The sequence below is a fragment of the Nannospalax galili genome, unplaced genomic scaffold, assembly GCF_000622305.1.
Source record: "Nannospalax galili isolate Female #2095 unplaced genomic scaffold, S.galili_v1.0 scaffold1049, whole genome shotgun sequence".
Classification (NCBI taxonomy): domain Eukaryota; kingdom Metazoa; phylum Chordata; class Mammalia; order Rodentia; family Spalacidae; genus Nannospalax; species Nannospalax galili.
In genome coordinates, this window is record NW_008358636.1 from 307012 (window position 1) to 321621 (window position 14610).

At 39.2% G+C, this 14610-nt stretch overlaps 1 pseudogene; it reads right to left on the reverse strand.

Moving 5' to 3' along the window:
- LOC103724796 overlaps positions 1 to 9461 on the reverse strand; it is a 98391-nt pseudogene extending 88930 nt beyond the window's left edge.
- Positions 9462 to 14610: the final 5149 nt, after the last annotated feature.

Below are 14610 nucleotides of genomic sequence, written 5' to 3' on the forward strand. Positions count from 1 at the left end.
GTCTCCGTTTCACAAAACTTCCCTAATAAGTCATATATCATTCGATATTGAGCAAAAGAAAAATAACTATATATCTCTAAAATTAAAATAAATTCTCATAATTTGGACAGAAATTGATTCTGTACATCTCTCTACATGCTTGGAAACTTCCAATAATTAATTTACATACTAGAATATATGATCATATAGACTCATTGCAGTCTTTGGAGTGCTAAGAAATTTCAGGTGGTGAATATGATCAAGATTCATCAAGCACATATAAAAGGTATTTTCAAAAAGTCAATAAGATTTTGCATTCATACTTCATAACAGTGCTGTCATAGTTAAGACTTTGGGGATTAGGAAACTTCCAATAATTAATTTACATATTAGAATATATGATCATATAGACTCATTGCAGTCTTTGGAGTGCTAAGAAATTTCAGGTGGTGAATATGATCAAGATTCATCAAGCACATATAAAAGGTATTTTCAAAAAGTCAATAAGATTTTGCATTCATACTTCATAACAGTGCTGTCATAGTTAAGACTTTGGGGATTATTGGTGATGGACTAAGTACAGTTTGCATTATGAGATGGCATGAGCCCTGGGTGCTGGTTTTGGAAAGTTGTGGCTCAAATATCAACTCTGCCTCATGGTCTTTTTGTGTTGAATAGTTGATCCTTGGTTGGTGGCACTACTTTGGGAGTTGGGATTTAGTTGAAGGAAGTGGATAACAGGGTCACGATTTTGAAGGTTATATCTGGTCCTAGTCCCTCCTCATTCTCTACTTCCTGTCTCCTATGAAGTGAAGAATCTGCCAGCAGTTGCTGCCACCATTGATTTTCTGCCTAAGTGTATGAAGCCAAGAAACCATAGATCCAATTCTTTGAAACCATGAGCCCAAATATCTCCTTCCTTCCTTAAGTTGTTATGTCAAGGAATTTATCAGATAGACACAAAAATTTGACCGTTCACCAGTTAGTTCCTCTTATCCACATATTATCTGCTTGGACAGTACTCTTAGCTACAATGATATAGCCAATAAAAGAGATGGTATTCGTCTGTGGTACCATGTATCTAGTAAGTGTGCTGCATTTGATGAAAGATGACTTTAGACTTTTTGGATGAGAAATGTTTGTTCCAAGATCAGGTAAGCATGGATATAATCTTTATGTACAGAGTTTTATGCTCTTGCAGAATTAAATTCTTACAGAGAACCAGGTTAATCACCCAGGGTGGAAGGAATATTATTTTCTTCCAAAATTTGAATGTTGAGGTCAGATACTTAGTGGGCATATAGGAGGGGAAAAAAAGAATAAATTATTTGCTGTTTCAGGGCTGGAGAGATGGCTCAGCAGTTAAGGGCACTGACTGCTCTTGCGGAGGACCTGGGTTCGATTCCCAGCACTCACATGGCAGCTACGAGCCATCCTTAACTCTAGTTCCAGGGGAATCGAAGCCCTCTTCTGACCTCTGTGGCATTGCATGACATGGGAGCACTCACAAACATGCAGGCAGTTCATTCATACACATAAAATTTAAAAAACTAATAATAAATAAAATATTAAAAAATTATTTGCTCTTTCAGATCCACCTCTGGTGCTTAAGGACAGTAGCACCACTAAACCTCATGGACTGGGCTATTTTCTTATCAATTTGAATATTTGTTACAACTTTTGTTTACTAGTGATATCTCCGTTGTCTAAAATACTTCTTTTTGCTCTTTAGTGTCTCTTTATTGATACTTAAAGCCTTGAGAATAGTTGATTTCTATGTTCAGGAGAATGGGACCCTAAATTAACATATGAAATAGTAATTCAAGAACAGATTTGGGGGCAAATTAAAGTTTGGTACCCCAAATATATATATATGTGTGTATGTGTGTATGCATACACACATATTTGTGTGTGTGTGTGTGTGTGTTAGATAATTATATTGTCTCAAATTTCGAGTACTTAGAAATGTGGGAATTTTTTTTGTTTTTTTTTCAGTTTATTATTTATTTAATAACCACATACTTAGAAGAAGGGAAATTTTAATTCGTGGTGACTTGACTTTGTTTCACTCAATAGAGAATATCTGTATGTTAATTTTGGTATTCCTATACTCTAAACTATAGGATTCTGATTAAAAAAAGATTATACATGAAATTTCTATATATTACATATATTAGGTTATTATACAACATGTCTCTTCTTATTCTATTGCATAACAATATATGAAAAATCAATATGAATATGCATATCCATATATATGTGAAAATTTCTAATTAACCATATATAAATTTTGACACAAGAGTTTTTCTTAAATTCTTATGCTTGGAGTGTACTTTATGTTCAAAGCAAGGTCTTCTTAAAATTATTAAAACCTATACTTTCAGACATTAAATGGCCTTAATTTATTTACATATTCCTTAAAAAATATTTGACTAAAAATTCAATTAGGATTTGGTGCTAGGATCCACAGATGAGGGAGAACATATGTCTTTTGTTTTTCTGAACCCGTTTTACTTCACTTAGTATAACAGTTACTAGATCCATCCATTTACCTGCAAATTTCATTATTTCATCTTTGTTTACTGCTGAATAGAACTCCATTGTATAAATGTGCCACATTTTTGTTAACCAGTCGTCAGTTGAGGGGCACTTAGGTTGCTTCCATCTCTTAGCTATTGTGAAAAGAACAGCAACAAACCTAGAACCAAATTCATTTAAGTGAGTGCATATCCTGATGCAACTGCAGGGACCAGGACTGTGGAAGGAAAACAAGGAGGTAAAGGGAAAGAAAGAACCCAAGAAAGAATAGTAGGATAAAGGTGTTATTAAGGGAGAACTATGTAAAAGGGGGTAGTTAAAAGGGGAGGTGGGGGAAGGAGGACTATACAAAGGACTATGGGAATAAGGGGGGCGGAATTCTCCAGATACACAATAAAAACAAACAAAAAACCAAACAAACTTTAAGCACAGAAGGAACCCTATAGGGATGGAAGAAAGCCCTTCCAAAAGCAATACAGTTGTTAAATAAAAATCCCAGTGCCAGGATTGGGTTGCCCCCATGAACTGTTGGCTCGAAGGACACTAAAGGTCCCTAAAATAATAAGGGCCATTGCCAATAATGTTGGTTGTACACCGGAAGTAAATGGAAAAACCTTATTGCTAAAGATGCTGCATGATGTGAGCTTGGGAGAGGGAGAAATAAAGTTTGGACTAAGCTGGAAACTTCCTGCCACTGGATGGGTGGCTTTCATGGTGCCAAAAGGCAACACACAGATGACTGGGGGAGAATAGTCTCCTATAATTCTCCTCAACAATGGACCCCTGTGTGTTGCACTATCAACATACCAAACAAGATGTTCCTTCTGGTGCAATAATGGAGTGTCTAGTTGTATGTACAACCAGCAAACTTTCAATTGGATATAATGCCAACTCATAGGGGTGGAACACACACCTGGTACTGTAGACACGGCCAACCCCCTGTGGCAGGGGAGAATATAGGTCCCAGTAGGAAGTCACTGCAATTGCTTTGTTAGATGGAAATGATGAACATGCTAAAGTACCAACCAAGCATTTGTGTTACACCCATAGGTTAAGTTATCATAGCAGTCACTGCCTAGATCTTCTTGCTTCTTGCTGTGTGTATTTTTGTACTAGATGGAATTCCGTTGAAACTGGCCAACAGCCATTGGAAAACTGGTGATGCAGAGACCCAAAAGTTCAGTGCCAGGCCACAATGGGAGGAAGATCATGCCACACCTACCACCCCCTCCAAGGCACAGGAACTTTTGTGGAAGAGGTTCATGGAAAAAATGTAAGAGCTGGAGGAAGGGGTAGAGTGTTAACTGGAAACATCCTCCCACCACTATGCCAACAAGCTATAGCCACACCTCCTTCCCACTATCATCAAGGAGTCGAGGGGGGAGTCAGTTACCCTCCCACCCAATCAGTCGACCTTAGCTGCACATGGTGGGAGGGGAAAGGGCTATATAAGCTGAGAATACCAAGAGGCACCTCTCTCACAATTTTGCGTGGTCTTCGGGAGGTCCAAGATCTGTATTTGAGTGTGGACTTTATGGCACAGCCACAAATGTGGGGCACCCACTCTTTTCTAAATAAACCACCACCCTATGCTCTGTGAAAAAAATAAATAAAATAAAAAATATTATGCTAACTTAAAAACAAACAAAAATTCAATTAGCTTAAAATGATTTAACTACAAATTTGACTTCCTGACATCTTCTCTGAACACACATTATTAAACCCCATGAAAGAAATTTTCATTTGTAAAAGCATCTCACTCTTAAAGATTTTAAAAACTTGAGAAAGACAGTTTATATAACATAGCTCATCTCTAGAACCTTCAGGATAGGCTTCGTGGATCTGGGCACCCTCCACATTTTCAGGACTGTCACTGAATAAATCCAAATTATTGTTATCAAATTTCATCTCTTCTTGCCTCAGCCTTTCATGGGACTACGGGAATGAATTGCCACCCCTATGTTTTTGCCAAGCCATCTTTCAATTCTCCCTATGAATCTTATGCTTCTATTTGAACATTTTTAAAGACCTTATGAAGTATATATTCACACAATACACATTTTATTCTTAAGTGTGTGTATTTGAAAGATTGATTTCTAAGACTTGGTTGCTAAAATGCAGAAAGCATTTTGAATAAATAAAATTTAAAAATGGCACCTGGAGAGATGGCTTAGGGTGAAGAGTGCTGGCTGCTCTTGCAGAGGACCTGGGTTTGAATCCCCACAGCTACATGGTAGCTTCTTAAACCTTCTCAAACTCCTGTTCCAGGGACTCTGATGCCCTCTTCTGGCCTCCATGGGCACTACATGGCATGGGTGCACATATGCATCCAATAAAAAAGCTGTTGATGTCCTGTTTTTCAGAACAGCAGAAATAAGCAGAGGGAGAAGGGGTAGGATGGAGAGTAAGTTCAAACAGACTCACCTGGCAGGAGTCCTTTCCCCACTCCGGGAAGCCCAGGCAGAACATGTTGCTAGTGATCTTGCCTGGGTAGGAGCTCTTGCAGGAACCTTCAGAGAGCACAGGAGCGTCCAGACACTGCAGAAGCGAAGGACAGTTGTCTGTGGAGCACAAGAACAAAACGGAAGATGACCCACAGTGGCTGTGGAAGCTTCTTTCTCTATCTTGTGCTTGTCTTTCCTAATACCACAGTCCTTTCTTTCAGTTTGTCGATGACTTATCATGTGTGAGAACATTTTTTGAGGAAGATTTCCAAGTAATTTTATTCATTTAACAAACGTTTTTAAATCATTTGGTGCCAGCATTGATGTCCCTAGATCTCAACGAATACACACTTCAAGGAACACCCAGTCCCTTAGCCTCTGTGTGCTTGCTTCTCCATCCCTAACTGTCTTCCCCTTGACTTTCTGACAGTTCATTTTTGTTGTGCCTACTGCATGGCCTCAGCACAAACATTTTTTTTACTAGTGCATTCAGAGACTGCCTGTCTCTAAAACTATCCTCAGGAAACCTTGCCTTGAGTGAAAATTTGGGCCAGCTGACCCCCAATATGCCTTTCAACTTTAGTACACTTGATCATAGAGACTTACTGCCACTGCTCAGGGTGTTTCCTCCTCCAGACACAAGGCACTTGGTACCAGCAGATGGACAGGATTTAGGCAGAGAAACAGCAGCCACTCAAGAGCTGAGGGTGGCAGATGACTTCAACTTAATCAGCATGATGTCATTATCATAGGTGTTTTTGTTGTAGTTGGGGTGGCAGATGATCTTGGCTGCATCAATGAATTGCTCACCTCCCTCAAGTACATCAATGTTGTGTTCTCCCAGACGCACCTGAATTTGGCTGGATTTAAGGAATAATACTTTCTTAAGTTTCCCAACTTAAATTGCTCCCATTTTCCCAAATTTGCTTATCATGAGGAGGCACACAAATACATCCTATTCAAGTATTTATCTACACAGTTAATGATGCTCTTAAGGAGGCTTGCATGCTCCCACCCTGGCTGCAAGAGTTTCTTATGTGTCAGTGCTAGCACAGACTCCCAGTAGTTCACTTACGATGCACAGCAGTGGGCTGATCAAACAACCCACTGGGAGTTGATGAGGGAGCCACTGCAACTGTGGTAGCCAACATTCAGGGACACCTGGTAGGGGAGAGCATTCTTCTGACAGGTGTAGCCTCCAACAATCTTGTCATCATCACATCAATGGGGAGAACTACTGATAGAGGAAAGTTGGAAGGTTTTGTAATTGATTCGTCACAGATTTTTTTTTTTTTCTTGAGACAGGGTCTCCCTGTAGCCCCAGATGTCCTGGAACTCACTATGTAGATCAGGCTGGCTTTAACCCCGCAGAGTCCCCCCTGCCTCTGCCTCCCAAGTGCTGGGACTACAGGTGTGCACCACCATGCCTGGCATCTTATCATGGAATTTTCAACTTACAATTAAGTTTTGTTATCTCACACAATCAAGGAATGGCGCTTCTAAAGTGCTGGGTTTTATTTTGGAAAGTTTAGTATTTTATGCTTTTACTATCTAATCTTTCTAAATCACTTTCAAATTAGCATTCAAATTTTAATTATCTTTAAATTAAATAATAGTGTTATGCATATGTACTAATCATATACCAATATAGACATGCCTATACAGAGTCACAGACACATTAAAAGTAACTCACAAACATCAAAGATGCCTGATAGTGACTGCCTGGAGAAATAAATGATCCTTTTTAAACAGAGTCCTTCTAGACAGCCATGCAAAGGGATACCTTTGCCTTAATCTTGTTGACTGTTACTTGCGATGGTGGGTGATTGGTTTAGTGAGGGTGTCTCCATAAAGAAAGAAACAAAGAAAAATTAAGAAGCCGCCAGAGGACTAGGAGGATACTCAGTCCTCAATACCATTGGCCTTCATCACCCTTACAAGTGTCCCTAAACAAGAACAAGAAGTTACACAGTCCCTCGAGATTCTGGACCCCTTGTTTAGTCAGGTAGCTGTATTTAAGTAACAATTCTTTATTTTGGAAAGGGGAGCATGAACTTGACAGAAGCAGTTTCCTTTGTCACATAACATGCCCACAATCTCCATTTAAGACCCAGGGTAAAGACTCAATTTAGAGGCTAATAAATTGAGTGACATTGTTCTAAGAGGGCATATTCTGGCTTAGAAAAAAATGATAGCTTTGTGTTTTTATTTTCCTCATTTCTCTAATTGGTAACCAACTAAATTTTTATAAATCACTTTACAGAACATTATATGATTCATCTCCCTAACCATTCCAATCTTTCCAAAATTTGTTCATGCATTCAACATTGTGAAGTATGATCAACTGATACCAAGACTTCTTTTTGTTTTCTTTTTAAAAATATTTTATTATTTTAAATTTATGTCTGTGAGTGTATTGCCTTCATGTGTATAAGTGCGCCTGTGTCATGCAAACCTGCAGAGACCAGAGAGGGTATTGGATCCCCTGGATCTGGAGTTACTGACAGTTGTTAACCACTATATGGGTGCTGGGAATTGAACCTGGGTCCTCTGTGAGAGCAGCCAGTGCGCTTAACTGCTGAGCCATCTCTCCAGTATGACACCAAAATTTCTTATAGCTGCAAGTCTGTAATTATTTTATGAGCCCCCGTTTTAAATATTTTTTAATATTTTATTTTTTATTTTTATTTTATGTGTATGAGTGTTATGCCTACATGTAGGTAAGTGCCCCCATATCATGCAGTGCTTGTGGCAGACAGAAGAGGCTGTCCGATCCCCTGGAACTGGAGTTACAGACAGTTGTTAGCTGCTATTTGCATGCTAGGATTCAAACCCTGGTCTTCTGTAAGAACAGTCAATGTTCTTAACCACTGAGCTGTTTCTCCATCCCTAGTTTTAAGTATTTTAAAATAATTTTAGCTACGATCTTTCCAAATGACCAAATGACCAGGCTTTCAGTATTTAGTATTTCCAGGTGTATAGATAAATATATTTAATTTATACTTGCTGAAGTTTGAAAACACTAATATTAAGTTTCATTTCTACAATTTTGATGGCATCCAAGCCTACTGGCTCAGGCCTGAAATTCCTGCTACTTTCAAGGCTAAGTCCAAAGCATAGCAAGCTTAAGGCCAGTCTGGGCAATGTATTGAGACTTGTCTGAAAAACAAACAACAACATCAACAAAAAACCCAGATAGGGCTGCATGTATGTCCTTACTGTAGAGTGCTTTCCTAAAATGCGTGAAGCCTTGGGTTAGGTCCCCAATATCACCTCCACCCTGGCAAGCAAGAAATAACTTTGTAGTATTAAAATAGAAGTGGTGATGTCATGTTGTTTTAAACAATTGAATGACAATGTAGTTTCATACAAGGGAGAGACTACTAGTAAATATGTGTGAAATATAGCCCAAAGTTTATATCAGTAAGAAATAAAATAGCCCTTTCTGTCTGGATCCCTAGACCGAATGACCAGGCTTTCAGTATTTAGAAGACTCAGGTTATTATGCTTACAAGTGTCTTCAAGATACACGGATTACTCTGTTACCTTCATTTTTTATAGAGCTCAAGACCAACACTTCTTTTGTTGTTGTCCCATTTGTCAACGGTTGGCCTCAATTCTTGAGTGACTGATACCTGATTTAGAAAGCCCGTCCTGCACCTCTACCTTGCAGGGCACTGCATGTGTGTTCTTCTAACAGTTCCTGTATTTCAGGCTTCACTCTGCATTTGGAGTTGACTTTTGTGCAGGGTGTTGGGTCAGATCTCAGTCTTGTACACATGGAGATCTAGCACCATTTGTTGAAGATGCTGTCTTTCTTCCAGTGCATGTTTTTGGCACTTTGGCCAAATGTCAGGTGGCTGTAATTGTGTGCACTCAGGGTTAGCTTCTCTATTTTTTCCATTGATTTACATCTGTCTTGTGCTAATTCCATGCTGTTTTTACGATGGTGGCTCTATGATATAGATTGAGGTGTGGTGTGGTAACCTCCCAGTCTTGCTGTTTGTGCTCAGGGTTGCCTTTGCTATCCAGGGTCTTTTGTGTTTTCATTGACTGTTCTTATCTTTTCTCTCCTAGTTCATAGAATCTACGTGGAAATTAAAAACATGGTCCTCTTCCCTACATCCTGTATGCTCAGTCACTCTGTAGCATCGTGATCTTCTCATGACAAGTCACTCTGCATGTAGCATCATGATCCTCTCATGACAAGGATGATATAATTATTCATAAATACACACAATGTACAGCATTGTTTCAACATTTTAAGACTGCTATGCAGAAGCTATTTATGCAGCAATCATTCTTTTCCAGAAAAAAATACTAATTTACTGACGTGATTGACCCTTACTGATTTGTTCATTAAAAAGACTTACCAGCAGTTCTGAGGAAGGCAGGGAAGATTAAGGTCCTCACGTTTGCCCCTATACCTGGAGTGATGAATGGGATGAGGGCTTTTCCTCCACAGCTATTTATACCGCCAGGGTTTTCATTAGCATCCATGGACACAGTGCCAGAAAAGTGATTTCACTGGAAAAAACAGAAATTTAAATTTAGAATTGAATTCAGTGAAAAGTGGAAGATATGACAAGATTTAACCATCAACCTTTTTCTCCCAAAGGTTGTGGGAATGACAGTAACAAACTCACCTGCTGAGAACTGTTCTCTATCGCAAGAAAGTAAGTTGGAGAAATGCCACAAAACAGCTTCAGATCTTCAGATTTTCAGACAAATGTCTTAAGTCCTTGAATGTTTCAAGGTGAACAATTTTCTTTCTTTTTAAAATTTCTTTGTTTAATAACTACATGATTAGAAGAAGCATTTCATTACAGCTTTAACATATTTAATAACAATTTCCAGAGCAAAGATACATCTCTTTCAAAAGTGGCTGGAAATTTATAGGTTCACAGTTGAATTAATACAGTTATACAATATTTATCTCAGTATAAACTCTGTGAGACATGAAATTGAATGAGATTTTAATCTTTAAAAAAGATCACCATTTCATTTTAAAATATACTGTTTTCTAGAGAAAGACTCATTTTTAATGCTACTAACACTTAGATGTTTGCACATGCATCTCTAATCTCTATGTATCTGATCATTACTAGTCACAGCTGGTTACACTTGAATCCTTGGCACCTGAGTATGTATATAAAGTCATCAGGTAGATTTCAATGGTAATGTTTATCACCTCTACTAATTAACATGAACTAAATGTTTATGCTTCCTTCTCAAATATAACTCAGTTTTTGTTGATTTTTTTGTGTGTATATCATACAGAACATCCCAAACAATCTTATTCACCTATATACCCACTTCCCAAATGGCACCCTTCATAGCCTCCTCCCCCAACTGGAGCCTATATACTTTGTCAACCCTGTTACTGTCTACTGTGTTGTCAGTGCCACGAGCTGTTCCCCAGTGCTTGTTCTCAAATATAACTCAGTTTTTGTTGATTTTTTTGTGTGTATATCATACAGAACATCCCAAACAATCTTATTCACCTATATACCCACTTCCCAAATGGCACCCTTCATAGCCTCCTCCCCCAACTGGAGCCTATATACTTTGTCAACCCTGTTACTGTCTACTGTGTTGTCAGTGCCACGAGCTGTTCCCCAGTGCTTGTCCATCCGCTGAATCTAGTCAGCCTATCTAGAGATCCATGTTTTAGGAAGATCAGCTGTTCCTCATCTAGCAGCAATCAGTTGTCAATATTCCTTTAGATAAGATTGGGGTCTGCTGTTCATTTTCCCAGTTCTATGCTGGGTTACTGTCTGGGAGTCTCTTGGGCCACCCTGGCCAATAACTCAAAGAAAGGTATCTCCTGTCTGTCAAATACATTTGGCCTCTTAAAAAAATTATATTGACCCCTTTAATCTTCAGTTATACTTTCCTTTTGGGTGTTTAAGGCCATACAGTTTAAGGCCCAGATAAACCAATTTATTTTCATTCTTAAGGGCGTTTGAGGATCTGTTCCTCAGGGGTCACATGGGCTTGGGAGGAGCCCCTGGCTCCTTTCTTTTATCAGTTCCATCTATGTGAAGATAAGTCAAAGGTCCTGCTCTACCATTGTTGGCTTCTCTTGGAAGCATGGAGGAAATGATTCCTCTGTGTTGACCCTCCTCTTTGTAAACTGGACACTGGTTCAAGACCATCTGAGGTTGTCTTTTTAAAATTTTTATTGAATTTTTGTGCATTTCATACAAAATATGTTGATCATATTTAGAACCCCCTCACCTATCTGTGCTCCTCGATAGTCCCCATACACACCGAATTTCATGCATTCTGTCATATGTTAAGGCCTATCAAATCAATTTGTGTTCCCAAATCTCCCTTGTTGTGAGTCACGCATGGAGTCTAATCAACCTATCTTGTGTCTAGGGATATGACAAAAGTAGGTTTTTCTCTAGTATCTATTACCTCTCTTGCCATGTTTATTTGGCTATGTTTACAGTACCATACATGAGTCCCTCCCCCCCACTGAGCAAGCCTTAATTCCAATAGATAGCTATTGATTACCCCTAAGATAAAAGTGCCACTGTTGCACCAATAGAGGTATTTTGCTGTGCCTGTCATTTGTTTTTAGGCTTTACAGCTGGGCTAGACCATTGATTGGTTTTCTCCCTACCTTAGCACCTTGTATAATGTCCTCTGATACTATGAGAGCTATTCTTCAGGGAGGAGGCTTCCAGGTCAGTTCCAGCTCCATTGCCCCAGGTCCTGTGTCAGAAGTTTGTTCTGTCATTATCAGGTTCTTCTCGTTCTGGGAGGCCATCAAGGGATGTGACAGCCTGTGTTATTTTGGGAGTCTCTTGAACTACTTTAACCAACAACTCGAAGGGAAGTTTCTTCTGTCTCACACTGTGTTTCTTGTTATATTGTCCTCAGTTATACACGTGGACACACACACACATGGTGTATGTATAATATATATATATATATATATATATATGTGTGTGTGTGTGTGTGTGTAATATCTTAATGTCACTCTGATCACCTACATCCACGTTAAATGTTCATTTCCTCTCCAGAGGAAAGGAAATTGGTAATATTTGGAATTTTGATAGATTAAAGGGGAACATTAAAAATGATAACCTGGGGGTTGGAGAGATGGCTCAACAGTTAAGAGCACTGGCTGCCCTTGCAGAGGACCCGGGTTCATTTTCCAGCACCCACATGGTAGCTAACTGTAACTCCAGCTCCGGGGGATTTGGTGCCTCCTCTCTTGACCTCTGCAGGTATTTCAGGACACAGGTATACTTTCATACATACAAGCAATGCGCGCGCACACATAAAATAAAAATAATAACCAAAATATTTTTAGAACCAATAACCTGGCTATCTAGAGCTGATTCTATGTCTGTCCCCTTGTTTATGGTTTAATTGCCCACTGTTTTAGTTGCTCACAGTCAACTATGAACCAGAAACATTAATGGTAGTATTCTAGAAAGGAATAATTCATAAATTTTAAATAACTATCTTACCATATTGCTGTATTTGTTTGATTTTATTACTGTTGCTCCATTTTATTTGTAGCTATTGTTGCTAATATCTTAATGTCCCTAATTTTGTAAACTAAATTTTACCCTAAGTATATGTATATTTAGAAAATTTTGTACACACATGTGCATGTATGTATTCATACCTATGATTCATACTATCTATAGTTCAGACATTCTGGGGGTCTTAGGATGTATCTCCCATGGGTAAGGGAGAGCTATAGTGTGTTCTGAGTACTTTGTCTATACTAATCAAGTATTCTTCATGAGAACCATGTGTATGTCCATTATAATTTCCACTTTGCAGAAGGAAAAAGTAAGGAACCAAACGTATAAAAGACTTGACTAAATCACAGAACAGGCCCCTGGCAGAATCAGGTAATTCTACAAACAAAGTAAGAATTACAGTCTGACACTCGGCATGGTGGCACATGCCTTTAATCCCAGCCCTGGGGAGGCAGAGACAGGCAGATCTCGGCCAGCCCAGTCCACATAGTGACTTCCAGGTAGGCTGGGACTAAGGAGACCCTGTCAAAAAAAAAAAAAAAAAAAAAAAAGGTTAAAGTCTGAACTCTATCAAACTAAACAACTAAATGATCATTAAGGAACTTATAGATTTTCGCAAAAAATCCGGAGCCAATGGAGAATATCCCAATGTCAAGAGTCACGGGAAACAGTGTTTTTCTTTGTAATCCCGGGAGTCACAGCCAAGGCCTACCTACTTGGGAGGATTTCAGGTATGCACCACTTTGCCTGGATAGGGAATCTCCGTAACCCTCTAGCTAACCACAGTAGCAGGATTCTTTTTCCAGCCAATAAATCTGAAATCATGCACTACCATTATTTCTTTCTGCCTATGCAAGCTATTTTTGAGTGAGTCGCTGATTTTAAAATTGTGCTGCTACTAAGACGACTTAGCCATGATGGTTAATCTTTATCATTAACCTGATGAGATTTGGAATTATCTAGGAAATTCATGAGGTACACTTCTCCTGTATCTGTGAGGGCATGTCCAGAGAGTATTAACTGAGGAGGAAGACCCGTCTGGAATGTACGTGGCCGTTATATGAGGTGAAGGCCCAAGCAGAGGAAAAAGGTGAGAAAAGGGAGAAAAACAGCTGTGTGCCTGGACTCTTCTCTCTCTCTGCTTCTTGGCCTGCCATGACCTGAGGGACTCTGCTCTGCCACATCTCCCTACAATGAAAAATGCAACCTTCCAAAGCCATGAGACAAACTGATTCTTTCATCCCTTAAACTATCTCTATCTAATGTTTTGATAATCAAGATGAAAAGCAATGGTTATGTTAGTGACAGGCAGACATACTGTCAACCTTCACACTATTAACATTTGGAACCACAGGGGTCTTTGTGGTGGGAAACCCTTCAGTGCACCAGAGGATGTTTATCAGCATCTCAGGCCTCAAGATGCACTCAAGATACAAGGAGCACTACTCCTTTCTTGCAGCTGTGATGACAAATGCCAAACCAGATGTCTGTAGTCATTTTCAAATATCCTCTTTTAAGCAAAAATTATCCCTAGTTGAGGGTCTAAGATGTAAGGGGGTGTTAAAAATAAAAGGGCAGGGTCTGCAGAGATGGCTTAGCAATTAAGAGCACTGATTGCTCTTACAGAAGACCTGAATTCTATTCCAGTACCCACATGGTGACTAACAACCACTTTTGACTCCAGTTCCAGGGGATCCAACACCCTCTTCTGACCTCCATGGGTTGCAGGATACATATGCTCTTACATACATGCAAGAAATACACTCACACATAAAATAAAGATAATAAAATTTAAAAAGTAAAAGAGGCAATGAGGCTTTTTACTAAGCCTATTGTCAAAGAAATGTCTTAAATTTGGGGTCAATGAAGGCACTCAATAGCTACAGAATAAATGGAGTCAAAGGTAGCAATCTGCCATTAATTCATCTCTAGAAGTTGGAAAATATTAAGACAAGGAACAGCGCCCAAAATGATCAAGGGACATCTTTTCATCCTCTTCAATTATCATCAGCTGCTGGTACCTCTGCTCTGACATCCTGGAAGCTGTGGGGTTCTACACCACCCTCAGAACTTCCCCAGGTCCTCACCTGGCACCTGGCCTAGAGGAAATAAACACCTTAGTGCAGAAGCTTTGACAAAAA